The 24,314-nt window shown below is 39.9% G+C and overlaps 1 protein-coding gene across 2 annotated transcripts in view; it reads left to right on the top strand.

Moving 5' to 3' along the window:
- LOC124595183 (phenoloxidase 1-like) overlaps positions 1–24,314 on the top strand; it is a 263,543-nt gene that overhangs the window by 56,569 nt on the left and 182,660 nt on the right. Inside the window, exon 1 of one of the 2 annotated variants that reach the window (XM_047133800.1) lies at positions 12,487–12,656. The exons of the other annotated variant lie outside the window; for it this stretch is intronic. The gene's annotated coding sequence lies outside the window, so the exon portion shown is untranslated. Of the gene's footprint in view, positions 1–12,486; positions 12,657–24,314 lie in introns of those variants that run through there. 2 annotated transcript variants of the gene reach the window in all.

Raw genomic sequence — 24,314 nt, 5'->3', positions numbered from 1 at the left:
TACATTCTGTGACAAGAAGTGCTCCATTTAATTTGTTGGTTTGTAGTCGGTTTTTGGTTTTGGTTGTTATGAGATTTATCTGAAATTTAACATAAAATGTTAATAACCTGAAAAGCATGAACACTTGTTATTAATCAGTTTGTGAGCTTAATGCATTACATACCTTTGAAAAACTCATTCACAATCAATAGTTGAAGGAGATAAACTCAAAACTGAGAGGGCGAAATCGGTCATTTCCTTGAATTTTCCATATTCATGATTAATACATTCCACGTTTTATCCAGTGATTGCTCCTTTTGTAGTGAGTGTGGGAGACAAGTCAAAACCAGGGGGAGGGCCTCCATTGGCCATCTGTAGTTTGTGCTAAATCCACATCTATGGGATGAATAATACGTGGCAAAGGTACCATTAATGGTATAAGCGAAGGAGTTGTATTTCTGAAACTTTGAGACAGAGAGTTAAAGGTTTCAGAGCCGCTAGTTTGGACAGAACTTTATCACCTATGTCATGTCTTAATTTGATCTGGCACGAAGCCAGTAACATTCACGTCTCTCTGGCGTACATATGCATCGAGTGGCAAACACACTTCATCACAAAAATTCCCGGGCAAATACCGCGGAATCTGCTTGCCACCTAATTATGAACTCCCACCTTTTGCACCCAAACCAGTAACATTTTCAAATGAGATGCTTCGGTTTTGGAACATTTTTACTAGAATAGGTCATTGTAGAGATTCTCTGCAGCAGAAACTTTCTCAATATTTACGTCTGCATCATCGTAAACTAATATAACTCCCAAAACTTATTTTAAGTGCAGCCTGTAAAAGGATTTCCTAAGAGGAAATTTTATTTTAAGTTTTAGTTGATTTTATTTCGAGAGGAGCTCTTATTATTACTCACCGGAATCTTTGTCGTAAAAACGGATCACCGCACGGGAATTTTTTACAGTTCCAGTATCGGTGGATTCGTCCGTCATTATTAAGTTGGCATGCTGTACCTTTTTCAGTATCACTTCTATGTGTGACAGTCCAATCACATTAGAAACTATGGCCCGTGCTTAGCGCCGTTTAAGAGTCATGGCCCGTACAATACCCGAGTGTGGAAATATTTCTTTCAACAAATCGGATAAATGATCAGCTGCTAAAAATGCCATGTTCTGCTAAGAATGCTGCTAACTGAATATCAGCTTTTAGCAACCTTCCTCTTAACTGTTTGCACGTTTGAGACAAATTGAGAAAATTGAATTTTCATACAGTAATTTGATTCTTACTGTTTGAAAGGCTTTTAATATTTTGAACTTCAGACACCATACTTGTGTTACAGCACCTGCATCCTATACGGATCAATACCGCGCAGCAGCCAATTACGGAACTCTGGCACATTCTTCTAGAAATATTTGGAATCTATGCAGGATGTTCAGTTTTACAAATTTAGCCTCTCTTTAGAAGTTTTTTTTCGGCGTGCGTGACCGTCAGGTGCTTGGGTTTTCTTCCGATTCGCACACTTCTCGTTGTTCACGCAATGACACAGATCATTTATAGTAAATGGATAGTAAATGACTACAGCTGAGCATACTGCGACTGCGAAACACTTACTGTTAAGATTATCATTTGTTGAAGTCAAAACCAGGCCACTTGATGCGATGTCATTCTAAAATCGTTATTAGTATGACAGTTGTTAGTATTTTACAATTGCACTAGGTATTTCTGAGTATTGTGTGGTAAAGTCTAGTTAATTGTTTTCCAATTGTATGAGAATATAGTTGAAATGACATTTTAGCGCTTTCAGATTCAGGTGGACGCTCTGTTTCTAAAATTTAATAATCCGAACTGAGTGGAAAACGTTACACAAAACAAAGATATTCATTATTGTTAGATTTTAAATCTTCTTTCCAGGGTCAGTCTTTGAAGCTTCATTTTCGACTTTTAATTCTTAGGCCAGGGTCGGCGTCTCGCCGCTCGGTCTCTGGCTGACGTTGTTGATTGACAGACTGCATTGTCCTTAATCATGAATCCGTAACAACTAATGAGCATTTCAGTAAACATATCCGGTGAATTAATTATTTCCCCAACAAATGAGTATAATATACATTTTTGGTAAAAAAAAACTTAGACAGAAATCTCGTATGTTTGCGAATGATATTCGCTTTTGACTCGTACGCAGCGTTGCCACTTTGTGGAGAATTCCTCAGTCTGTGGGGTATTTCAGTTCGATTCGAGATTTTGTGGGAATTGGTATTATAGGGAGAATATGCGAGGATTTTAACATTTTGTTTTTTATTAATATATCGAGGCTGTTACATGGATAATTTGGTAATTGGTAAGTTTGCTGGTAGTGTTGATTCTAATGATTTTCAAGACCTTAAGCTCAGAATGAGTTTCATAGTGAAGATTTCAAGCAATATCATATAAACAGGGTAGATAAATACTCTTTTATATGCAGATATTAGTTAAGCGGGAAAATGTTCTTCAGCTGGAGCGTAGAGTAAAGCGCTGTTCGTCTTCTACATTCTGTTTGCTGGGTAGCACTCTCTCGCCACTCTTCAGCTCATAAACTCCATAAAGCGTGTATTCTAATACGTTCGACAATTTACGTTTTTTTCTTTCCTTGGGAAATAATAACGACTTCGGGAAAAAATGGATAAATGGTTGCTGGAAGGTGTAGGTCAAAAGACAGAAACTAATCCTAAGGTACGTTACTAACTAAATCTGTTTCCATTCTTTGAAACAGCTCATATATAGCTTGTTCACTTTTTTAACGATACCTGTGCCTACATTGTGATTTGGAGTCGTCGGTGGTAATTCGGAAGTTACCCTGTTACTTTCCAACTCCTGCCAAACTTTACCATGTATCAATGTGTGACGGTATGTTAGTCATTAAGGCAGTAAAAGGTTATTGTTGTTATTGTCAGTTTGTTGATATATATATATATATATATATATATATATATATATATATATATATATGAATGTATGTATGTTTGTCTACTATGCGCTCACAAACCATTCATCCGATTGCAATGAAACTTTGGTGAGTTGTTCTCCGAACTGGAAGCAGTGTTCACAGGCTCGGCACAATCTTTCGCACTGAATAAAATTCCGCTGTCGTGTCGCGAATGACGTGCTGGTTGAAATAATCGATCATTACTTCGATTTCTCCTCTTCTTTTCCTAAGTTAAAAGAGAGAGAAAGATTTATAAGAAAATGCCTTCTGCACTGCATGTATTTTTTTTAATTTGGAAATGTACTGTAATATGAATGTGTTTCGAAATAATACAGTAACCAGTGTGTTTCCATACAAAGCAATACGGTAGCAAGGAAAAATGAAATATAAGATAATTCGGACGATATAGGGGGTTCCTTCAAAGTGATCGCGAACAAAATATCTGTAATGGAAACTCACCTTTTCTTGCCAGGCGTTTGTGGTGATACACCAGGATGATTCTTGGAAAACTGTTTGAATCTTCCAATGCTACGCATGCTTTGTCCTGTGTATGTAGCAGCTCTCGCTGAAGATTTGTAAATGGGGTGAAGCAATTTTTTCTGCTCCTTTTCCCTTTCGCAGCATTCAATCACACGCAATATAATTTTGCGTGCATCGCTACGTAATACTGGTTTCCTTCTAACCGTAGGCCTACCGGTAGGGGTTGTTGGCGACTCCCGAGATGGGCCAGCAACTGCCTCTTCACTCATTTTGATAATGTTTAGCACAACTGCACAATAAAAACATGCACAACAGTATAGCGCAAAACAATAAAGAAACAGACGACAATGGCTACCTTGTACAACACAGACAGCTACGTAATGTTGGCAGCAGTAGAAACTGCGTGCCTACCGAAGCCTCCCGTCGTTTACCGACTTCTACCGATTCAGGACTAGGGAGAGGTCTGTCATCTAAAAGTTTACAAACTGTACCATACCATATGTAAACATGATCGACTTTGTACAGAACGCTTCCTCAAAACCTTCTTAGTTCTTACTTTTGTGGGTTACATAAATTGCAACCATAGCAAGGACCTTAAAAATAATAAGGTTTGGCAACAACCATTTTTGCCATCGGTTTGCTGCTGTGACGTCACCAAGGAGGGGCGCATTCTAGTAAATGACACGGGCTAAGCATTTACGGGGAGTTTTTGACGAAGGAGTTTGTTTCTGTCAGATTGTTGTGAAATTTTAAGCGCTTTTCTGCTGCTAAAGTTTATTGTTCACATTCGATTGTAGGTTTAAGCCCCATTCATCAGTAGTCTACCAGATCACAATCCATTCTGCCAGCTTTTAAAACGATAATGTGCGGCCTTTTTCGGTTAATTTAATGCCACAAGTTTCGTTTTAGACGCTCACGTTTTCGTTGTGTCATTTTCAAAGTACTTGGCAACTGTCCTAAGATGGTATAGCTAATTAGCTTTACACTGTGTGCTGAGGAAATCGTATTGCTTATTTCCAATGTTGCACCGAAAATGGTTTAAGATAATTGTTTACGAAGAAAACTATTAGCTTTTCATATGTATTGAAAACTGTCTTAACGCATGTTACTGCACTAATAAACAGCACGGAACGTCTGAAGAATATGAACATCATAAAATAAAAAGTTATAGCTAATTAAACTTAAATAGCAACTGCTACATTGAAAAAAGTTCAGTAGAAGACTTTAACATTATTGAAAATTACACTTCACAGAAAACAAAGCTGGTTCGTTTACAATTTTTTCTCGTCGGTAAACCTACATCCATTGCATGAAATATGGAAAACTTGGCCATAATCAGTCGTGGAGATAATACGGAGAAATGTTGCGAACTCTACTTCCAAACATGCTATTGCAGTAGCTACGCATCTTTCAATGCAGCTGCGTTATGAATCAGAATTCCTGCACCGGCACGACCGAATGCTTCCTACGAGCTGCAAACAGTCACTCTAAGCGACAATAGCGCATTTAGTCTACGTATTTCACATATTTATTTCTTAAAAGCATTTAATAGACTTTCATAAATTTCAGTTATTGCTTAATGGTACTCTACGGGCTCTAGAGACTACGCTTTTGAGACATTACCCAGATAGCACAGTAAGCCGGTTTCAAACTTGTTTCCAGATGTAAAGTTCAAGTTTATAAGCTTGATCAAAGCTGGAATATTCCGGCCTGTTAGTTGGATTCAAGCTTGAAACAAACATCAAAGTTGGCAGAGTTCAAGCTATATTTCAAGCTTGACTTATCAAGTTTGGCTCCAGCTGTATCTACACACGTGGAATACAGCCTGGTATTTACAGCTTGTTTTAAGCTACATAATTATTAATCTGAATTTATTGAACCTAATTAATTAAATTAATATCAGAATGGAAATGGTGTGAAAAAAAATTATCAAGACATGTATGTTTAAAAAATTTTATTTTCAAAGTGTTTAAAATTGTTTTAATTTAAAATTTAATTATTCTGAAGCCCCTCCGGCCCCAGCACACAGACCAGAGCAGGATCAAATATCACTGACTTCTGCTGGTATAATGCTCCTGTAACAGGTAAAAGAAAATGTTAGCCATACCTAAAAATAAAAAATGTAAAACGTTGAAACTGATCAACCTAAATATAATTTATGCCCCAGATTAGCAAAATAACTTCAAACTCACTGATGTAGTAAGAATCGTTAACTAGTATAAACGTCACTGAGTAAGCAGCTGCTTTTGGTGACTTCATTCCAAACAGTTTGTATAGTAATTTGAAATAACGTTTTGTTTGAAATTTTGAAAGTAAAGATGACATTTGGGTAATTTTGCGATGACTTCATGAAGAAGCCACACATCACTATTTCTAACAGTTTCAGGACCATTTAATCTGAATTATAAAGAAGCAATTACTTGAAATCATATACACCTCATACTGTAAGTTTATAAGGAAACTACCGTTTAGACAAATGTAGACGTTTTATTCTATCCACAATTATATTTTGGTGAGTAAAACTGAATCAAAATGAAATAAAAGATGAAATCGAAATGAATCTAAGAAATTACCAGTTCAGTGGAACTGAAATGTAAAAGAACAAAAAATGTTCTCCTTGTTATATTTTAATATTGCCTTTTGTTAGATTTCAGCCACATTACAAATAGCCTAACAATAAAAGTAAGAAATACCAGTAGGCCTTGCAGTATTATTTCACCTAGGGAACAACAAAATTAAGAGCAATTGAAGACCAGTCAAAGCTACGTAAATAAAAAAGGCTGACACCTATGTAGTGACTGGTTCTTGATGCCCTTTTCCCGTTCACCATGTCATTACTATTTGTATTAGCAAAGAAACTTTTCACACTTCATGATTATTCATTCATGGCGTGACACACGCAAGTATTTACAAGTATACAAATGTAACAGGGCGATATATATAAAAAGGCGAGATTTTAAAAAGGTAAAATAACATTAAGTTTTAATTTATTGGTGCCACGTACTAGAGAGCTAGTTTAAAACGACCTCTTTTTGCTGAACAACTTGTAATATCTTTTCTTAGCTGGTAATCCATTTCACTTTCATCCAGGTTCAATTTTTCTACGTAAAAGAATATGATATTTCTTTACGTTACGTAATAATATTTAACATTCGTAATATTAATGTACCACTAGAGAAAAAATGCACCAGCGTACCTGTAATACACTATATATCTTCTTCAGATCCGGTGTAGCAGTAAGGCAGGGGACGCCACACACTTTCCGAAATATTTTCCAGTATAAAACAAACTTCACAACAGTCAACAATCATTAACGCACGTCACAAAAATAAAGTGGCCGTAAACCTAGCGGAGTCAGTGCAACTTCAAGGCTTATAAACGCTTGTGGCGCTTCCCGTGGACGTCTAAGGAAGCTATGCTGCACGCGCATCTGCTGTACAGCCTTCCAGGGAAATTACAGATTATTTCAAGCTTGGGAAAATTATTTTAATTCAAGCTAAATTTTTACAGCTTGATGTAAACTGTGTAACAGGTTGATTTTTCAATCTGAATTTTCAACTGAACCTAAACTCAATATCCACCTTGAAATAAGCTTGAGTGCTAGCTGGGTAACCATTGCCGTGACATATCGGGAAGTGTTATTTCGGTAAAATATATATGAAAAATCACACCTGTAAATTATATCAAGCACATTATTCAAGTTTGTCGCAGTGAAAACTGATACGTCCAGTGATGTTACATTGTATTAGTAGACTGTATATTCATCAAGTGCTCTCGATAATGCTGTTTTTTTTGTCATATCAAATCGACAACATTTACATTGCCAATGTAAACCCCTAACTCGCGTACATAATCAAATATTAAATGGCTGTAGCAGACCAGCGCATTTCTAAATTATTTTCATTTGTAACTAATAGAATACTATATATGATATGCTGACTTATATAGGCTTATATGGAAATGATCCTCACAGAAGAAGATACCTACTTGAAGTCGCAAGCATCTTTTCACTTTAGTAACATTCTGAAACAATTTTGCGGAGTTGTTATAGATTTATTTCTACAACATGGTACTGCGAATCGGTTGTAGCTCATTTTTCGCAATGTAATTTACAAAACAGTGAGCTATTTGGCGACTTTTCGACTATTCTGAGAGCTTACTTAATCAAGATGTCACTGGCTTCACACCACATAAAAAACGTTTCTATGGCCTTTCGAATTACTTGAATTTGTGCTTTCTCTTGCAAATACTTAAATTAATGGAAAATAAAAGCATATTATGAGCATGAAATAATATAATCAATAATGTAGTCAAAACGAGTAGCAGAAAACCCTCAAATATTCTATTATGTGGGGAATTTGCGGGGAATCGAGAAATTTTTCTTCCCAAATTTGGGGAATTTCACCTAGATTTTTGGGTAATTAGGAATATTGGTATTGGCAACACTGCTCGTGCCTCGTACAAAAAATGAAAGTCTCGGATGTGTACGAGAATTCTGGTGCCTATCACAATCCGTCAACAATGAACAGGTCTGTGTTAACAATGTGCCGCTGCCGCTTGTAAACGTTTCTGTCGTGCTTCAAAACTATAACACCATTCCCATTTGAGACTTGAATTATTTGTCATCGATAAAATAATCAGAAGCACTTGTTCCTAATAGAGCAAAAATTTTAAAAATCGTTCAAAATATCTTAAATTATAAATTCGTAAAGTTTAAAACATCAGACACAAATTTCCTGATGTCTGCGGTACACAACCCAAATTAGATAAAAAGAGGACAGTCTTCCTTTTGCAAAAATGATTGTAACCCTCATGTGTTACATCCCCACATCCTTAACTGAGACAGGCAGGGGGTGCTAGATAGATGCTGATATCCGAAGGCGAAACATTTCCATACTACGAAATGCAACATGTGAAATTCTGCATTCTGCTCTCCACTGTCTGCTAGATAAAAGAGCGACATCACTTTTCTGTGTCAAGTAATCGCTACATTTGTAGCCAACGAGCTGATGTGTGGTAGCAATTTACGTTCCTGAGATAAGGAAATAAGTTTCTCGGTTTGACAGCTTTTTGTTGGTCAAATACCACTTATCTTTCGACACGTCTTCTTTCAGGTTAATATATTTTGTCCGTAGTTTCTCTTCCCTTCCCGGAATGCATACAAAATACTCATCTACCGTTGCCGTAACTCTTTAAGTGGTCGCCAAATGTTTTGCAGCCAAATATTTCTGTACATGTGCGACTGCGAGCAGATGAAAGTCAAGGCGTGCCAGAGATTGTAAACGGGGGTGGATATTTTATTTGCTGATACTAAGAGCCTCCCAGTTTTTTCGTTGTGAAAGCACTTGTGTGAGCAGATGCTTTATCCTGGTGAAAGGATACTTCATGCCAATTCTGAACGCTTCTCATTTATTTACTGTACAGCTTCCTTTACAACATCTACTAAAGGCCTGACGTTGTCAAGAGACCCCCCACTACACTGTCAACTTTTTTTGTACAAAAATACGTTCGATGTAATTATGTTTTATTAAACCACATGTTAGGTATAATAAACCAGCACAGTAGTTTTATTTGCATTTTCTGTTCCACTTTGGTCTGCTGTAATTTATTACGGACCAGTGCCACAACATTGTCGGCAGATTGTGTATTTCATTGTAACAAAATTCGCCTAAATATTGCTTGTTAGTGTACCGTCGCACATGTGGTGCGTCGCAATATTTTCTGTGTGACATAATTTGCGCCGGGAGTATGTTAAGGGTTGTGGTGGTCGGTGGGCGTCGGTGTGCACAGGTGCCCGCAACCAGTCGGGCCGTGGCAGACGAGTGTACGAGGCAGAACCACGCAGTTTCACAGGGAAGTCTGGCGTAGGTGTGACTGATCATGGTGTGGCAAGCGTGTGTGCGAGACACGACCGTTCCGTTCCTCAAGAAGGCGTTGCGCAGAGTGATGTTCGGTAAAGTTCGTTTCAATGTTCACGCGTGTGAGGCTTTCGTCTGTGTCACCAGTTCGACGTCCATATCCTCAAAAAAATACTGTTGCGTAGCAAGATCTGACACAGAGAGACATCCCAGTGTGGTCGTCGTGGTGGTGATGTGAGTTTACCCTGTGAGCGGGTGTGGTAGGAGACTTTGCACGTTGGAGCTGCCTACATATCGCCAAGGTTGTTTCGACTACACTGCAGAAGTTTCGGTGGGAAGCCCTTACACGTCCTCTGTACACCCCGAATCTCTCTCCATAGGATTTCCGTATTTTTGGTGCCCTGAAGGAATACATTTGTGACCGTCGATTTCCTTGCTTCGGACGAAGAGGTGCGAGCCTGGGTGGAATAATGGTTTTGTAGGCAGCCGCAAACGTTTTGCCATGAAGCCATTGACTGACCTTGTCCCACAGAGAGATAAATGTATTAACTGTTACGGCAAATTCGTTTGAAATAATGAACAATTTAGTTACTTTTTTCCATATATCTCATTTTCATTTGACTGTCCCTCATACTAACAAAGAAATTAAGACCGATATGTTAAACAATCCTTGAATAAGCATAACACTATATAGAAATTCATTGTTGTCCAAAAAGGAGTAAAAGTCCAGTACTGCTGTGCCTACCAGTTGCAGTGCTGGCACTGCAAATTGCGCGTCATGCTTACACGAAAGCAGACAAAAGACTTGGAAGTAAAACTCGCTTTAAGTGTTGTTCGTAAACTGAAATCGTCATGTATATTAATATATATATACTATGCGCTCACAAACCATTCATCCGATTGCAATGAAACTATGGTGAGTTGTTCTCCGAACGCCCGAAAAGAGTAATGGAAGCAATTTTTTCTGCGCCCTTTCCCTTTTGCAGCATTCAATCACACGCAATATAATTTTGCAAGCATCGCTACATAATACTGGTTTCCTTCTAACCGTAGGCCTACCGGTAGGGGTTGTTGGCGACTCCCGAGATGGGCCAGCAACTGCCTCTTCACTCATTTTGATAATGTTTAGCACAACTGGACGATAGAAACACGCAGAACAGTACAGCGCAAAACAATAACGAAACAGACGACAATGGGTACCTTGTACAACACAGTCAGCTACGTAATGTTGGCAGCAGTCGAAACTGCGTGCCTACCGAAGCCTCCCGGCATTTACCGACTTCTACCGATTCAGAACTAGGGAGAGGTCTGCCATCTAAAAGTTTACACACTGTACATATACCACTAATGTATCGCTGGGCACTGATGGGTTCAGTGATCTCTTAGATCACTGGTTAAGGTCCAAGCAACGCAACCGGCCACTTGGGGCGCCAAGCTGAGAGGGACGCCCACCAGATGCAGCCCTGCGAAAAATTTGCACACAGAATTAAAATAATCACTATCGAAAACAGTCCGTTTCCACACTCACTAGATTTAGGTTTATTTTTAAAGTTCATAAGAGCCCAAGGAATGACAACTAACATATGTGTGAGGACGGAAGTAAGGAAGGTATGTAATCCACAAATGATACATCATTTGTGTGCAAAATGTTTTGGATCATCCTACTCAAGGATAACGCCTTTAAATAAAGCCAAAAGACGTTATCCATGAAACAAGATCTTGTGCAGTGTGTTCAGTATGAGGAGAAGCTGAATGCAATATTTGTACATTTAAAGATTGCGTCATTCGACCATCCCCGCTCATAATAGTTACACAAAACTTGATGTAAATTGTTTTGTGCATGTAATAAGTACAGTGTACCGTATTATGAATTATCTGGAACAAGATGAAAATTGTATAAAATTATGGTAGCCAGGGGATTTTATGTTAGCGCTCATTTCAAAGTTTACGCACATCCCAGACACCCAGGCAGTAAGGGTCACATATTTCCGTGACATTTCTGATGGTGTGGGGCCTACATATTGCATTCCACAGGTGATCCCTCGTAAATGACTGACGCTAAAATAAACCAAGAACAATAAACAGACCAGAGTGCAGGGAGCTCTAAGTAAGTATTGGATTTTACATAAAGTAGTTCCAGAAATATCCTAAAATCTAGAGCTATATTCCTTTCTCATCATATACTGCAAGGACCCACAATAAAAATGGATTGTGGGTATTTTGCTCTGACTGTTTGCTAATGATGAGTACACAAATAAACATTCAATGACCCTTCAATGGATTGTATGCGTTTTTTTGTCTGTCAGAAAGCTATTAATGTAACTGTAATTTTTTTCTGTTTTATAACATAATTATTGTTCTTTCTGTTTATTTCTACAGCAACATTCAAATCTGTAATCCACAAGCCATCTTACTGTGTGTGTTGGGAGGGGGTATGTTACTGCAGGTATCAGTATAATTTCACCACTTCTTTACGGAGTGAGGTTATCCAGAGGCTCTGGACTTCCATGCAGGAGAATGATGGTTAAAAACCCTATCCCGATGTACATATAAGTTTCCATGCTTTCCCCGAATTGCATAAAGCAAATGCCAAGGTGGTTCCTTCAAAAATGACATAGCCGATTTCCCTCCTATTCTTTCACATCAGTGCTCATGTTCCATCTGTAATGACCTCATCGTCAATGGGACATTAAAACCTAACTTCCTTCCTCCCATGTCCCATTTGTTAACGATGTGTGGAAGAACACTGGTGGATAAGCCTCATTACAAGGTCTAATTTCACTGATTTTTCTCTTCAAGGTAATTTCGTGAGATCTTGGTGTGGGGAGTGACGTTGCACAACTTTTCGAGGAATTTATGCTCTGAGAGTTTCAACAGCGAACTTTTTATTTGCTCAAAAAATCAGATAAAAAATTCAGAACCTGTCCAAATGGATACAGTGAGGACCTTTCTGGGTCCAAAGTTTGATGAACGAGGCCTTCCCATGCTATTTCGAGACAAGAGGCACCTCTGCATTGAATGTGACCACTTCGTTGTGAAGAGTGAGTATTAGTAAATTTGATAATTATTGGCAATTAATCTTTGTTTTTATAACATTTTCATTGTTCTTCATGCCAACCGACAATAAAATTGTCTGTCTGCTTATATATTTTTAGAAAATGCCTTTCCTTTTTTGTGCAGTGTATTCTGGTAGCAACAAGTTCAAGTGGCATTCTTCTGAGTCTTCCGTAACATTTCCGATGGAATGCACATTTACTAATGGGAATAGCTCGGATTCAGAAAACACGGGAGGTTTCTCTTACTGTGGCTGTGACTTGCCTCACCACATGCTATATTAATGACAACATGTTTTGGACTGCCTCTGCCCACTGTACAGGTGTGAGCACCTTCTACTTTTTCAAATTTGTGATTATTTTTTAATACAATTATTTTCAGAATTTTTACCTTCTGAAAAGAAAACACATTTCCTTATACTGTGTTTAACAACTTTTTCTTTATGGGCCATAGGGTTGTTGGAGTCTTTTTCTTTTCTTAGGATAGTCACTTGAGATTCAATACAAGCCAAGGTCTTGGTTGTATAAGATCTAGGTATTCTTTTTGTTATATTGTTGATCATAATTTAGATCTTCAGTGTGTGGCAGTTTTTGGTCTTGACCTTAGGCTCTATTAACCGTTCTGTTAGTTGTGCATGTGGTCTGTGATTTTGGTCCACCACAATGCTAGGTATCTCAGTCCCTTGCCACTTTTCCCAGTAGCGTGAATGATACTGGGTATGTGGATGAGTGAGATACTTCTAATTCAAAGGTTTGATGGTATACCCGTGGTTTGTCCCAAGATTATCTACCAACACAGCTATGAGGTAGTCCGAATTGCACATTATACTGTCGGTCTGGCTCAACTAATTACTGGTCACATAATAACCACTTCACTTGCAAGTACACAAAACATGACACCAGTTTTGTATGCCATCCAAAGTTATCAATATTCAGAGAATGATACAACTAATTGTCAAATTCTTTTATTGTGAATAAGGACCCAAAACTGGAGTTCACAAAAGAGTTACTTCTCTTGTTCTTTTTGTTTGGCATTGATAGCCTTCAAGGGGATGCTAAACTGTCTAATTGAAGGAGTTTGTTACTTTATGTAAACAGGCTCCTTTGCACTGCAATGAGCAAATGTTATGTCTTCAGTTTTTTAATATAATGTGGTGTGTGTAAACTGCACTTCATTGTTCATTTACAAAGAATGATGGACACAGTCAATGGATCATTACCAACACATCTCGGATAACATTAATATGACCATATGAATGATGGCTGAAAATGTCCTCACTTCATGAGATACTGCCCAGGAATTGCATGGAACCTTTAATCTGCCCATTGTCAGCCAATAAAATTTTCTGTCATCAATAATACTCGAAGCTTGCGCAGGATAGAATAGCATGGAGGGCTGCATCAAACCCGTCTCTGTACTGAAGACCACAACAACAACAATAAGACTCAAACTAAATTAGTTCTGAGCACTTTTGCATGAGCAACCCCTGCTACAGAAATAAGTCTATTAAAAACATGCCCTAATACAATTTTTACACCAAAATAGGCAAGTCATATGCATTATGGAGCTTGGTCATATTCGGGTAAACTTTCTGTTAATGCAGAGAAGTGTAAAGTTGTGAACCTCATGAAATGTGCAAATATAGCAGTCTTTGATTAAATGATTACTGAATTGCAACAAATCTAAATGTTGCACAAATACCAGGAAGTAACAATATATGAAGTTGTAGCTAAAGCAGGTGTCAGGTTTTGGTTTGTTGATAGAATGTTGAGAAACTGCAGTTTGTCTACAAAGTGAGATACCGACTGCTTAGGAAAAAAAAAAAAAAAAAAAAAAAAATTATACAACTTTTGTAGAAGTGTTGCTTACATGTGTGGCATTCATATAAGGTTGGAGAAATGCAGGACATCAACCATATTCAAAGGAAGGTGGTGCACGTGTTTGAATGAAGTGAAAGTGTAACAGAAATGCTGAAAAATTTTAATTGGCATGTAATTGGGGAAAGAGACTTTATGTCACATGAAAACAAATGTAGGAAATTTCATGAACCAGCATACAGCATGGAAACTATGAATAATCTTCAACACCATATGTACCGATCCAGAAGAGATCTTGTCAGTAGAATCATACTAATAGTGCTACATACAATGGAGATAAATATCATCATCTGGCAATGAAATTGGAAGAAACTTTAATAACATATCAGAGTGGCTCCTCTGGAATGGCTACAAAAGAGACAGGTTTCTGACAGAAAAAAAAAGTAGTTCCACTTTGATCTGTCTACTGTTTTCTGTAGGTCCTTAGGAGCAGTTTTGTGACAATTGTTTGACCACAACTGAGGGTTCTTTGATTGCTCAGTGAGGTGGCACATTATACTGGAACACAAGAGATATTAGTCTGCTTTATTACATAAATGAATAAAAGATTTATTTAACTTTGACACACTTCTTTGGTACCAAGTAATTTACAACTGTCACAGACTAGCAATGCATCACTAGAGGCACTAATTAACAAACTATTCTCTCAGTAAAGAAAGACATAGAAAAATTTGGAGAGGGGATTAATGCTCAGAAAGGATGAATAAAATCTTTGAGGTATGTTGATGACTTTGTAATTCTATCAAAGATTGGATTAGAATATAATAGAGGGAAACATTCCACGTGGGAAAAATATATCTAAAAACAAAGATGATGTGACTTACCAAAAGAAAGTGCTGGCAGGTCGATAGACACACAAACAAACACAAACATACACACAAAATTCAAGCTTTCGCAACCAACGGTTGCTTCGTCAAGAAAGAGGGAAGGAGAGGGAAAGACGAAAGGATGTGGGTTTCAAGGGAGAGGGTAAGGAGTCATTTCAATCCCGGGAGCGGAAAGACTCACCTTAGAGGGAAAAAAGGACGGGTATACACTTGCACACACACACATATCCATCCACACATATACAGACACAAGCAGACATATTTAAAGGCAAAGAGTTTGGGCAGAGATGTCAGTCGAGGCGGAAGTGCAGAGGCAAAGATGTTGTTGAATGACAGGTGAGGTATGAGTGGTGGCAATTTGAAATTAGCGGAGACTGAGGCCTGGTGGATAACGGGAAGAGAGGATATATTGAAGGACAAGTTCCCATCTCTGGAGTTCAGGTAGGTTGGTGTTAGTGGGAAGTATCCAGATAACCCGGACGGTGTAACACTGTGCCAAGATGTGTTGGCCGTGCACCAAGGGATGTTTAGCCACAGGGTGATCCTCATTGCCAACAAACACTGTCTGCCTGTGTCCATTCATGCGAATAGACAGTTTGTTGCTGGTCATTCCCACATAGAATGCGTCACAGTGTAAGCAGGTCAGTTGGTAAATCACGTGGGTGCTATCACACATGGCTCTGCCTTTGATCGTGTACACCTTCCGGGTTACAGGACTGGAGTAGGTGGTGGTGGGAGGGTGCATGGGACAGGTTTTACACCGGGGGCAGATACAAGGGTAGGAGCCAGAGGATAGGGAAGGTGGTTTGGGGATTTCATAGGGATGAACTAAGAGGTTACGAAGGTTAGGTGGACGGCGGAAAGACACTCTTGGTGGAGTGGGGAGGATTTCATGAAGGATGGATCTCATTTCAGGGCAGGATTTGAGGAAGTTGTATCCCTGCTGGAGAGACACATTCAGAGTCTGATCCAGTCCCAGAAAGTATCCTGTCACAAGTGGGGCACTTTTTTGGTTCTTCTGTGGGAGGTTCTGGGTTTGAGGGGATGAGGAAGTGGCTCTGGTTATTTGCTTCTGTACCAGGGGGGGGGGGGGGGGGGTAGTTGCGGGATGCGTAAGCTGTTATCAGGTTGTTGGTGTAATGGTTCACAGCTTCCGGACTGGAGCAGATTCGTTTGCCACGAAGATCTAGGCTGTAGGGAAGGGACCGTTTGATGTGGAGTGGGTGGCAGCTGTCATAATGGAGGTACTGTTGCTTGTTGGTGGGCTTGATGTGGACGGACGTGTGAAGCTGGCCATTGGACAGATGGAGGTCAACATCAAGGAAAGTGGCATGGGATTTGGAGTAGGACCAGGTGAATCTGATGGAACCAAAGAAGTTGAGGTTGGAGAGGAAATTCTGGAGTTGTTCTTCACTGTGAGTCCAGATCATGAAGATGTCATCAATAAATCTGTAACAAACTTTGGGTTGGCAGGCCTAGGTAACCAAGAAGGCTTCCTCTAAGTAGCCCATGAATAGGTTGCCGTACGAGGGAGCCATCCTGGTACCCATGGCTGTTCCCTTTAATTGTTGGTATGTCTGGCCTTCAAAAGTGAAGAAGTTGTGGGTCAGGATGAAACTGGCTAAGGTAAGGAGGAAAGAGATTTTAGGTAGGTGTGCAGGTGATCGGCGTGAATGGAAGTGCTCCATCGCAGCAAGGCCCTGGACGTACGGAATATTTGTGTATAAGGAAGTGGCATCAATGGTTACAAGGATGGTTTCTGGGGTTAACAGATTGGGTAAGGATTCCAGGTGTTCGAGAAAGTGGTTGGTGTCTTTGATGAAGGATGTGAGACTGCGGGTAACGGGTTGAAGGTGTGGATCTACGTAGGCAGAGATACGTTCTGTGGGGGCTTCGTAACCAGCTACAATGGGGCGGCCGGGATGATTGGGTTTGTGAATTTTAGGATGAAGGTAGAAGGTAGGGGTGCGGGGTGTCAGTGGGGTCAGGAGGTTGATGGAGTCAGGTGAAAGGTTTTGTAGGGGGCCTAAGGTTCTGAGGATTCCTTGAAGCTCTGCCTGGACATCAGGAATGGGATTACCTTGGCAAACTTTGTATGTGGTGTTGTCTGAAAGCTGACACAGTCCCTCAGCCACATACTCTCGACGATCAAGTATCACGGTAGTGGAACCCTTGTCCGCCGGAAGAATGGCGATGGATCGGTCATCCTTCAGATCACGGATAGCCTGGGCTTCAGCAGTGGTGATGTTGGGAGTAGGATTAAGGTTTTTTAAGAAGGTTTGAGAGGCAAGGCTGGAAGTCAGAAATTCCTGGAAGGTTTGGAGAGGGTGATTTTAAGGAAGAGGAGGTGGGTCCCACTGTGACAGAGGACGGAACTGTTCCAGGCAGGGTTCAATTTGGATAGTGTCTTGGGAAGTTGGATCATTATAAGTAGGATTAGGATCATTTTTCTTCGTGTCAAAGTGATATTTCCGGCAGAGAGTATGAGTGTAGGACAGTAAATCTTTGACGAAGGCTGTTTGGTTGAATGTGGGAGTGGGGCTGAAGGTGAGGCCTTTGGATAGGACACAGGTTTCGGATTGGGAGAGAGGTTTGGATTAAAGGTTAACTACTGAATTAGGGTGTTGTGGTTCCAGATTGTGTTGATTGGAATTTTGAGGTTTTGGAGGGAGTGTAGCTGGAAGTGGGAGATTGAGTAGATGGGGGAGACTGGGTTTGTGTGCAATGAGAGGAGGTTGAGGTTTGCTGGAAAGGTTGTGAAGGGTGAGTGAGTTGCCTTTCCGGAGGTGGGAAACCAGGAGATTGGATAGTTTTTTGAGGTGGAGGGTGGCATGCTGTTCTAATTTGCGTTTGGCCTGTAGGAGGATGCTCTGAACAGCCGGTGTGGATGTGGGAAAGGAAAGATTGAGGACTTTTATTAAGGATAGGAGTTGACGGGCGTGTTCATTGGCTGAGTTGATGTGTAGGTGAAGGATTAGGTGGGTGAGGGCAATGGATTGTTCAGTTTGGAACTGGCATAGGGACTGATGGAAAGAAGGGTTGCAGCCAGAGATGGGAACTTTAAGTGTGAGTCCTTTGGAGGCAATGCCAAATGTCAGACAAGCCTGAGAAAATAAAAGATGGGAGCGTAATCTGGCTAGGGCAAAGGCATGTTTGCGGAGGGAATGTAAATAAAACTAAATGGGGTCGTTGTGGGGGTGTTGTGAGGGTTACATGGTATTAGAAGGTGGAAACATGTTCCACTTTCCACTTTCAAGGTGGAAACATGTTCCACCCTGCCTGGAACAGTTCCGGCCTCCGTCGCAGCAGGACCCACCTCCTCTTCCTCAAAATCACCCTCTCCAAACCTTCCAGGAATTTCTGACTTCCAGCCTTGCCTCTCAATCCTTCTTAAAAAACCTTAATCCTACTCCCAACATCACCACTGCTGAAGCCCAGGCTATCCGTGATCTGAAGGCTGACCAATCCATCGTCATTCTTCCGGTGGACAAGGGTTGCACTACCGTGGTACTTGATCGTCGGGAGTATGTGGCTGAGGGACTGTGTCAGCTTTCAGACAACACCACATACAAAGTTTGCCAAGGTAATCCCATTCCTGATGTCCAGGCAGAGCTTCAAGGAATCCTCAGAACCGTAGGCCCCCTACAAAACCTTTTACCTGACTCCATCAACCTCCTGACTCCACCGACACCCCGCACCCCTACCTTCTACCTTCTTCCTAAAATTCACAAACCCAATCATCCCGGCCACCCCATTGTAGCTGGTTACCAAGCCCCCACAGAACGTATCTCTGCCTCTGCCTACGTAGATCAACACCTTCAACCCATTACATGCAGTCTCACATCCTTCATCAAAGACACCAACCACTTTCTCGAATGCCTGGAATCCTTACCCAATCTGTTACCCCCGGAAACCATCCTTGTAACCATTGATGCCACTTCCTTATACACAAATATTCCGCATGTCCAGGGCCTCGCTGCGATGGAGCACTTCCATTCACGCCGATCACCTGCCACCCTACCTAAAACCTCTTTCCTCGTTACCTTAGCCAGTTTTATCTTGACCCACAACTTCTTCACTTTTGAAGGCCAGACATACCAACAATTAAAGGGAACAGCCATGGGTACCAGGATGGCTCCCTCGTACGGCAACCTATTCATGGGCCGCTTAGAGGAAGCCTTCTTGGTTACCCAGGTCTGCCAACCCAAAGTTTGTTACAGATTTATTGATGACATCTTCATGATCTGGACTCACAGTGAAGAACAACTCCAGAATTTCCTCTCCAACCTCAACTCCTTTGGTTCCATCAGATTCACCTGGTCCTACTCCAAATCCCATGCCACTTTCCTTGATGTTGACCTCCATCTGTCCAATGGCCAGCTACACACGTCCGTCCACATCAAGCCCACCAACAAGCAACAGTACCTCCATTATGACAGCTGCCACCCACTCCACATCAACGGTCCCTTCCCTACAGCCTAGGTCTTCGTGGCAAACAAATCTGCTCCAGTCCGGAAGCCGTGCACCATTACACCAACAACCTGATAACAGCTTTCGCATCCCGCAACTACCCCCCCCCCCCCCCCCCCCCCCCCGACCTGGTACAGCAGCAAATAACCAGAGCCACTTCCTCATCCCCTCAAACCCAGAACCTCCCACAGAAGAACCACAAAAGTGCCCCACTTGTGACAGGATACTTTCCGGGACTGGATCAGACTCTGAATGTGGCTCTCCAGCAGGGATAGGACTTCCTCAAATCCTGCCCTGAAATGAGATTCATCCTTCATGAAATCCTCGCCACTCCACCAAGAGTGTCTTTCCACCGTCCACCTAACCTTCGTAACCTCTTAGTTCATCCCTATGAAATCCCCAAACCACCTTCCCTACCCTCTGGCCCCCCCACCACCACCTACTCCAGTCCTGTGACCTGGAAGGTGTACACGATCAAAGGCAGAGCCACGTGTGATAGCACCCACGTGATTTACCAACTGACCTGCCTACACTGTGACGCATTCTATGTGAAAATGACCAGCAACAAACTGTCTATTCGCACGAATGGACACAGGCAGACAGTGTTTGTTGGTAATGAGAATCACCCTGTGGCTAAACATGCCTTGGTGCATGGCCAGCACATCTTGGCACAGTGTTACACTGTCCGGGTTATCTGGATACTTCCCACTAACACCAACCTATCTGAACTCCGGAGATGGGAACTTGTCCTTCAATATATCCTCTCTTCCCGTTATCCACCAGGCCTCAATCTCCGCTAATTTCAAGTTGCCACCACTCATACCTCACCTGTCATTCAACAACATCTTTGCCTCTGCACTTCCGCCTCGACTGACATCTCTGCCCAAACTCTTTGCCTTTAAATATGTCTGCTTGTGTCTGTATATGTGTGGATGGATATGTGTGTATGTGCGAGTGTATAGCTGTCCTTTTTTCCCTCTAAGGTGAGTCTTTCCGCTCCCGGGATTGGAACGATTCCTTACCCTCTCCCTTAAAACCCACATCTTTTCGTCTTTCCCTCTCCTTCCCTCTTTCCTGATGAAGCAACCGTTGGTTGCGAAAGCTTGAATTTTGTGTGTATGTTTGTGTTTGTTTGTGTGTCTATTGACCTGCCAGCGCTTTCTTTTGGTAAGTCACATCATCTTTGTTTTTAGATATAACGATTAGATTAGATTAGATTAGATTCAGTTTTCATTCCATAGACCAAAAAATAAGATGTTTCCCATGTATGTGGGACAAGTCAGAGAATATAACATAAAAAATAATAATATTTGAATATAATTGTCACTACCCTGATCATTTAAATAAGTCTTATTGCACACTTTTGCACACTATAAACTTTCGCTTGGTTTGTTGAGTTATCCCAGAATAGGATCCCATATGACATAATAGAATGAAAATGAACAAAGTATGCAAGTTTTTTATGTTTATATCTCCTACACCTGAAGTCATTCTTACGCCAAATACAGACCTATTTAGGCACTTCAGCGATTCTGTGGTATGCCCTTCCCAACCGAATGTATTATTGAGTTGTAATCCCAGAAATTTAACACTGTTAACCTCTTCAATCTGCATGTCTCCACATGTTATACACATGCTAGAAGGAAATTTCTCACTGATTCAGAACTGCATAGCTTATTGACAATGACTTAGCTTTAAACCATTTATTAAGGTCAATGACAATTTTAATTAGCAGCCATTTCTAAATCTGTACATGACTTTCTGCTTATTGCAATGTTTGTATTATCTGTGAACAAAACAAACTTAGCATCTGGCAATGTAACAGATGGGAGGTCATTAATGTACAGAAGAAAATGCGATGGACCCAAGATGGAACCATGAGGAATGCCACATGTAACTAATTCCCATTCAGATGAAGACTGACTGCTTATTGACGGATATTTTGCAACAACATCCTTTGCTTCCTGTTACTCAGGAGAATTTATGTCAGAGAATTCCGTGATTCATACAGTCTAAGGCTTTTGACAGGTTACAGAAAATGCTAGTAGCCACTAATTTGTTATCTGTGAACTAAATACATTCTCACTATACGTGTAAATAGCTTTCTACGTATCAGAACCATTAAGGAACCCTTAATGTGACTTGGACAATATATTGTTTGCAGTCAGATGCTTAAGAAGACGCTTGAACACAACCTTTTTGAAAAAGCCGACAAAAGTGAAATTGGTTGATAGTTTGATGGCACCTCCTTATCCGTCTTCTTGTAAAGAGGCTTAACGTCAGCATATTTTAACCAGTCTGGAAGTGTTCTTCTGGTAAGAGATTGATTACACAAATAACTTAAGATACAACTCAACTCGTATAAGCACTCTTTAATTAACTTCATTGATATGTTATCATAACCACTAGAATACTTTGATTTTAAGGATTTTATGATGGACACTACTTCTTTTGGAGACGTGAGTGTCATTTCCATTTTACTGAAGTTATTTGTAACAATGAAAGACTTGGAAAAGCAGTTGAACAGAATAACGAGAATTAGATTGATAGATCATATAATTAATGAGTAGTTTGAATAGGGGAGAAAAGAAATTTATGGCTCAGTTTGATGAAAGGAAAGTATCAGTTTGGGCGTTTGAAGTCATAATAATGTATCTAAAAAAAATGTGTTTTGAGATGAAGGCAAAAGAAATTTTGCAACATTGAATAGGGGAGCAGAGAAATTTATGGTTCAAGTTGATGAAAAGAAGGTATCAATTCGTGTGTTTAAAGTCATAATGATGTATCTGCAAAATGCATTTTTTGAGATAAAAGCACAAGAAATTTTGCAACATCAAGTAACTAATGAGGAGGTTGAATAGGGGAGAAAAGAAATTTATGGCCCAACTTGTCAGAAGATATCATTTTGGATGTTTAAAGTCATCATGATGCATGTAAAAAATGCATGTTTTGAGATGAAGGCAAAAGAAATTTTGCAACATCATGCAACTAATAAGGAGTTTGAATAGGGGAGAAGAGAACTTTATGACTCAACTTGATGAAAAGAAGGTATCAATTTCGGGGTTTAAAGTCATAACTATCTATCCACAAACTGCACATTTTGCAATGGTAGAAACACTATCACTGCTACCACCCAAGTTCACATTACTGACAATTGTGACACCTTGCGGTTCTTAGTGTGTATTTAAATCGACACAACAATTTCCCAGCTTGATCATTAAGACACTGGTGAAACAGATTTGTCAAAATGGCCTATTTCCTAGGTACTTCTTCTTCTTCTTCTGCTTTTACGGCCTCATTGGACCACTTCAGTCAATCATTTCTGGTCCTCTTCTTTGGTATTTTCCCCTTCCGAGTGGCCCAGTATCTCTTCATTCGTTCCGTTGCTTTTCGTCGTTCCTTATCTGTAAATACCCTTTTCATTGTATGTCGTTTGTCAATTTTTGGTTTAAATCTTATTTCTGTGTCCCTCAACTTGTTTAAATTTGGCGTTTTGTTCTGCAAATCATCCAGAGTTATTTCCAGTTCTTCCATATCCTCTCTTATATCCTTAAGCCATCCTCCTTGTTGTTTCAAATTCCAGAGTTTCTCAATAATTTTCCTTGATAATCTAGTTTCTGGTGTCCTCAGAATGTGACCACAAAAAGAGATCCTTTTCTTTCGTATAGTATCAGTGATGGGCTCCAGTTCTCTGTATACCACTTCATTTGGAACTATCCGCCATTGCCCAGCTTTTTGATATTTCTTATTTATGCATGTTCTAGCAATTCTTCTCTCTACTTTTAAAATTTTGTCAATTCTGTTTTTCTGGGTGACTTTAAAAAGAGTTTCACTTCTGTATGTAACCTCTGGTTGAACCACCGTCTTGTAATGTTTTAATTTTGTTTTAATTGATAGACATTTTTTATTGTACGTAGACCATGTTAGTTTTTGAGCTTTTATCATTTTATTAGTTCTTGCTCGCCATGCAGGTTTCTCGTCCAATTAATGTGTTATAATTTCACCCAGGTATTTAAATTGTTTCACTATTTTAATTTCCCTATTGTTCACTGTGATGTGATCTATTACAAGTGGATCCATTACCATTATTTCAGTCTTTTCAAATGATATCTGGAGTCCTAATTTTTGTGCTATAGTTTGTAAGCTTGTTATTTGTTTCGTGGCTTCCTGAATATTATTAGCTAGTAATGCTAGGTCATCAGCAAATCCCAAGCAATTTAGGTTTATTTTATCTTTCTTAGTTCCAATTTTAATATTCATAGGATTTTCCTTGTACCATTCTCTCATTACATATTCAAGAGCACAATTGAATAGCAATGGTGATAAACAATCTCCCTGTCTCAACCCTGTTTTAATCGTAAATGGTTCAGATATTTCTCCTCTAAATTTTACTTTGGATTTGGTGTTTGTTAAGGTTAACTGTATCATTTTTATTAATTTAGGATGAAGTCCAAAATTCCTTAATATTTTCATCATTGAAAATCTATGGATGCAATCATACGCCTTTTTGAAATCTACAAAGGTTATGACTAGTTGTTTTTGCCTTCTTTTGTAGACATCCATAACTAACTTCAAGGTGATTATCTGTTCTGGGCAGCTTCTCCAGGATCTAAATCCTCCTTGATATTCTCCCAGTTCCAGTTCTAATTGATCTTTACAGCGGTTGTATAGTATTCTTGACATGATCTTATACGTGCAGTCCAAAAGGGAAATTCCTCTATAGTTGTCTGGATTTGATTTTTCTCCTTTCTTATGTAATGGATGTATTATAGCAGTAGTCCAATTTTCTGGTAATTTCTCTTCATT

Source organism: Schistocerca americana, chromosome 2 (assembly GCF_021461395.2).
Source record: "Schistocerca americana isolate TAMUIC-IGC-003095 chromosome 2, iqSchAmer2.1, whole genome shotgun sequence".
Classification (NCBI taxonomy): Eukaryota; Metazoa; Arthropoda; class Insecta; order Orthoptera; family Acrididae; genus Schistocerca; species Schistocerca americana.
The sequence above is the reverse complement of the archived record's forward strand: the minus strand, read 5'-3'. Positions and strand labels throughout refer to the sequence as shown.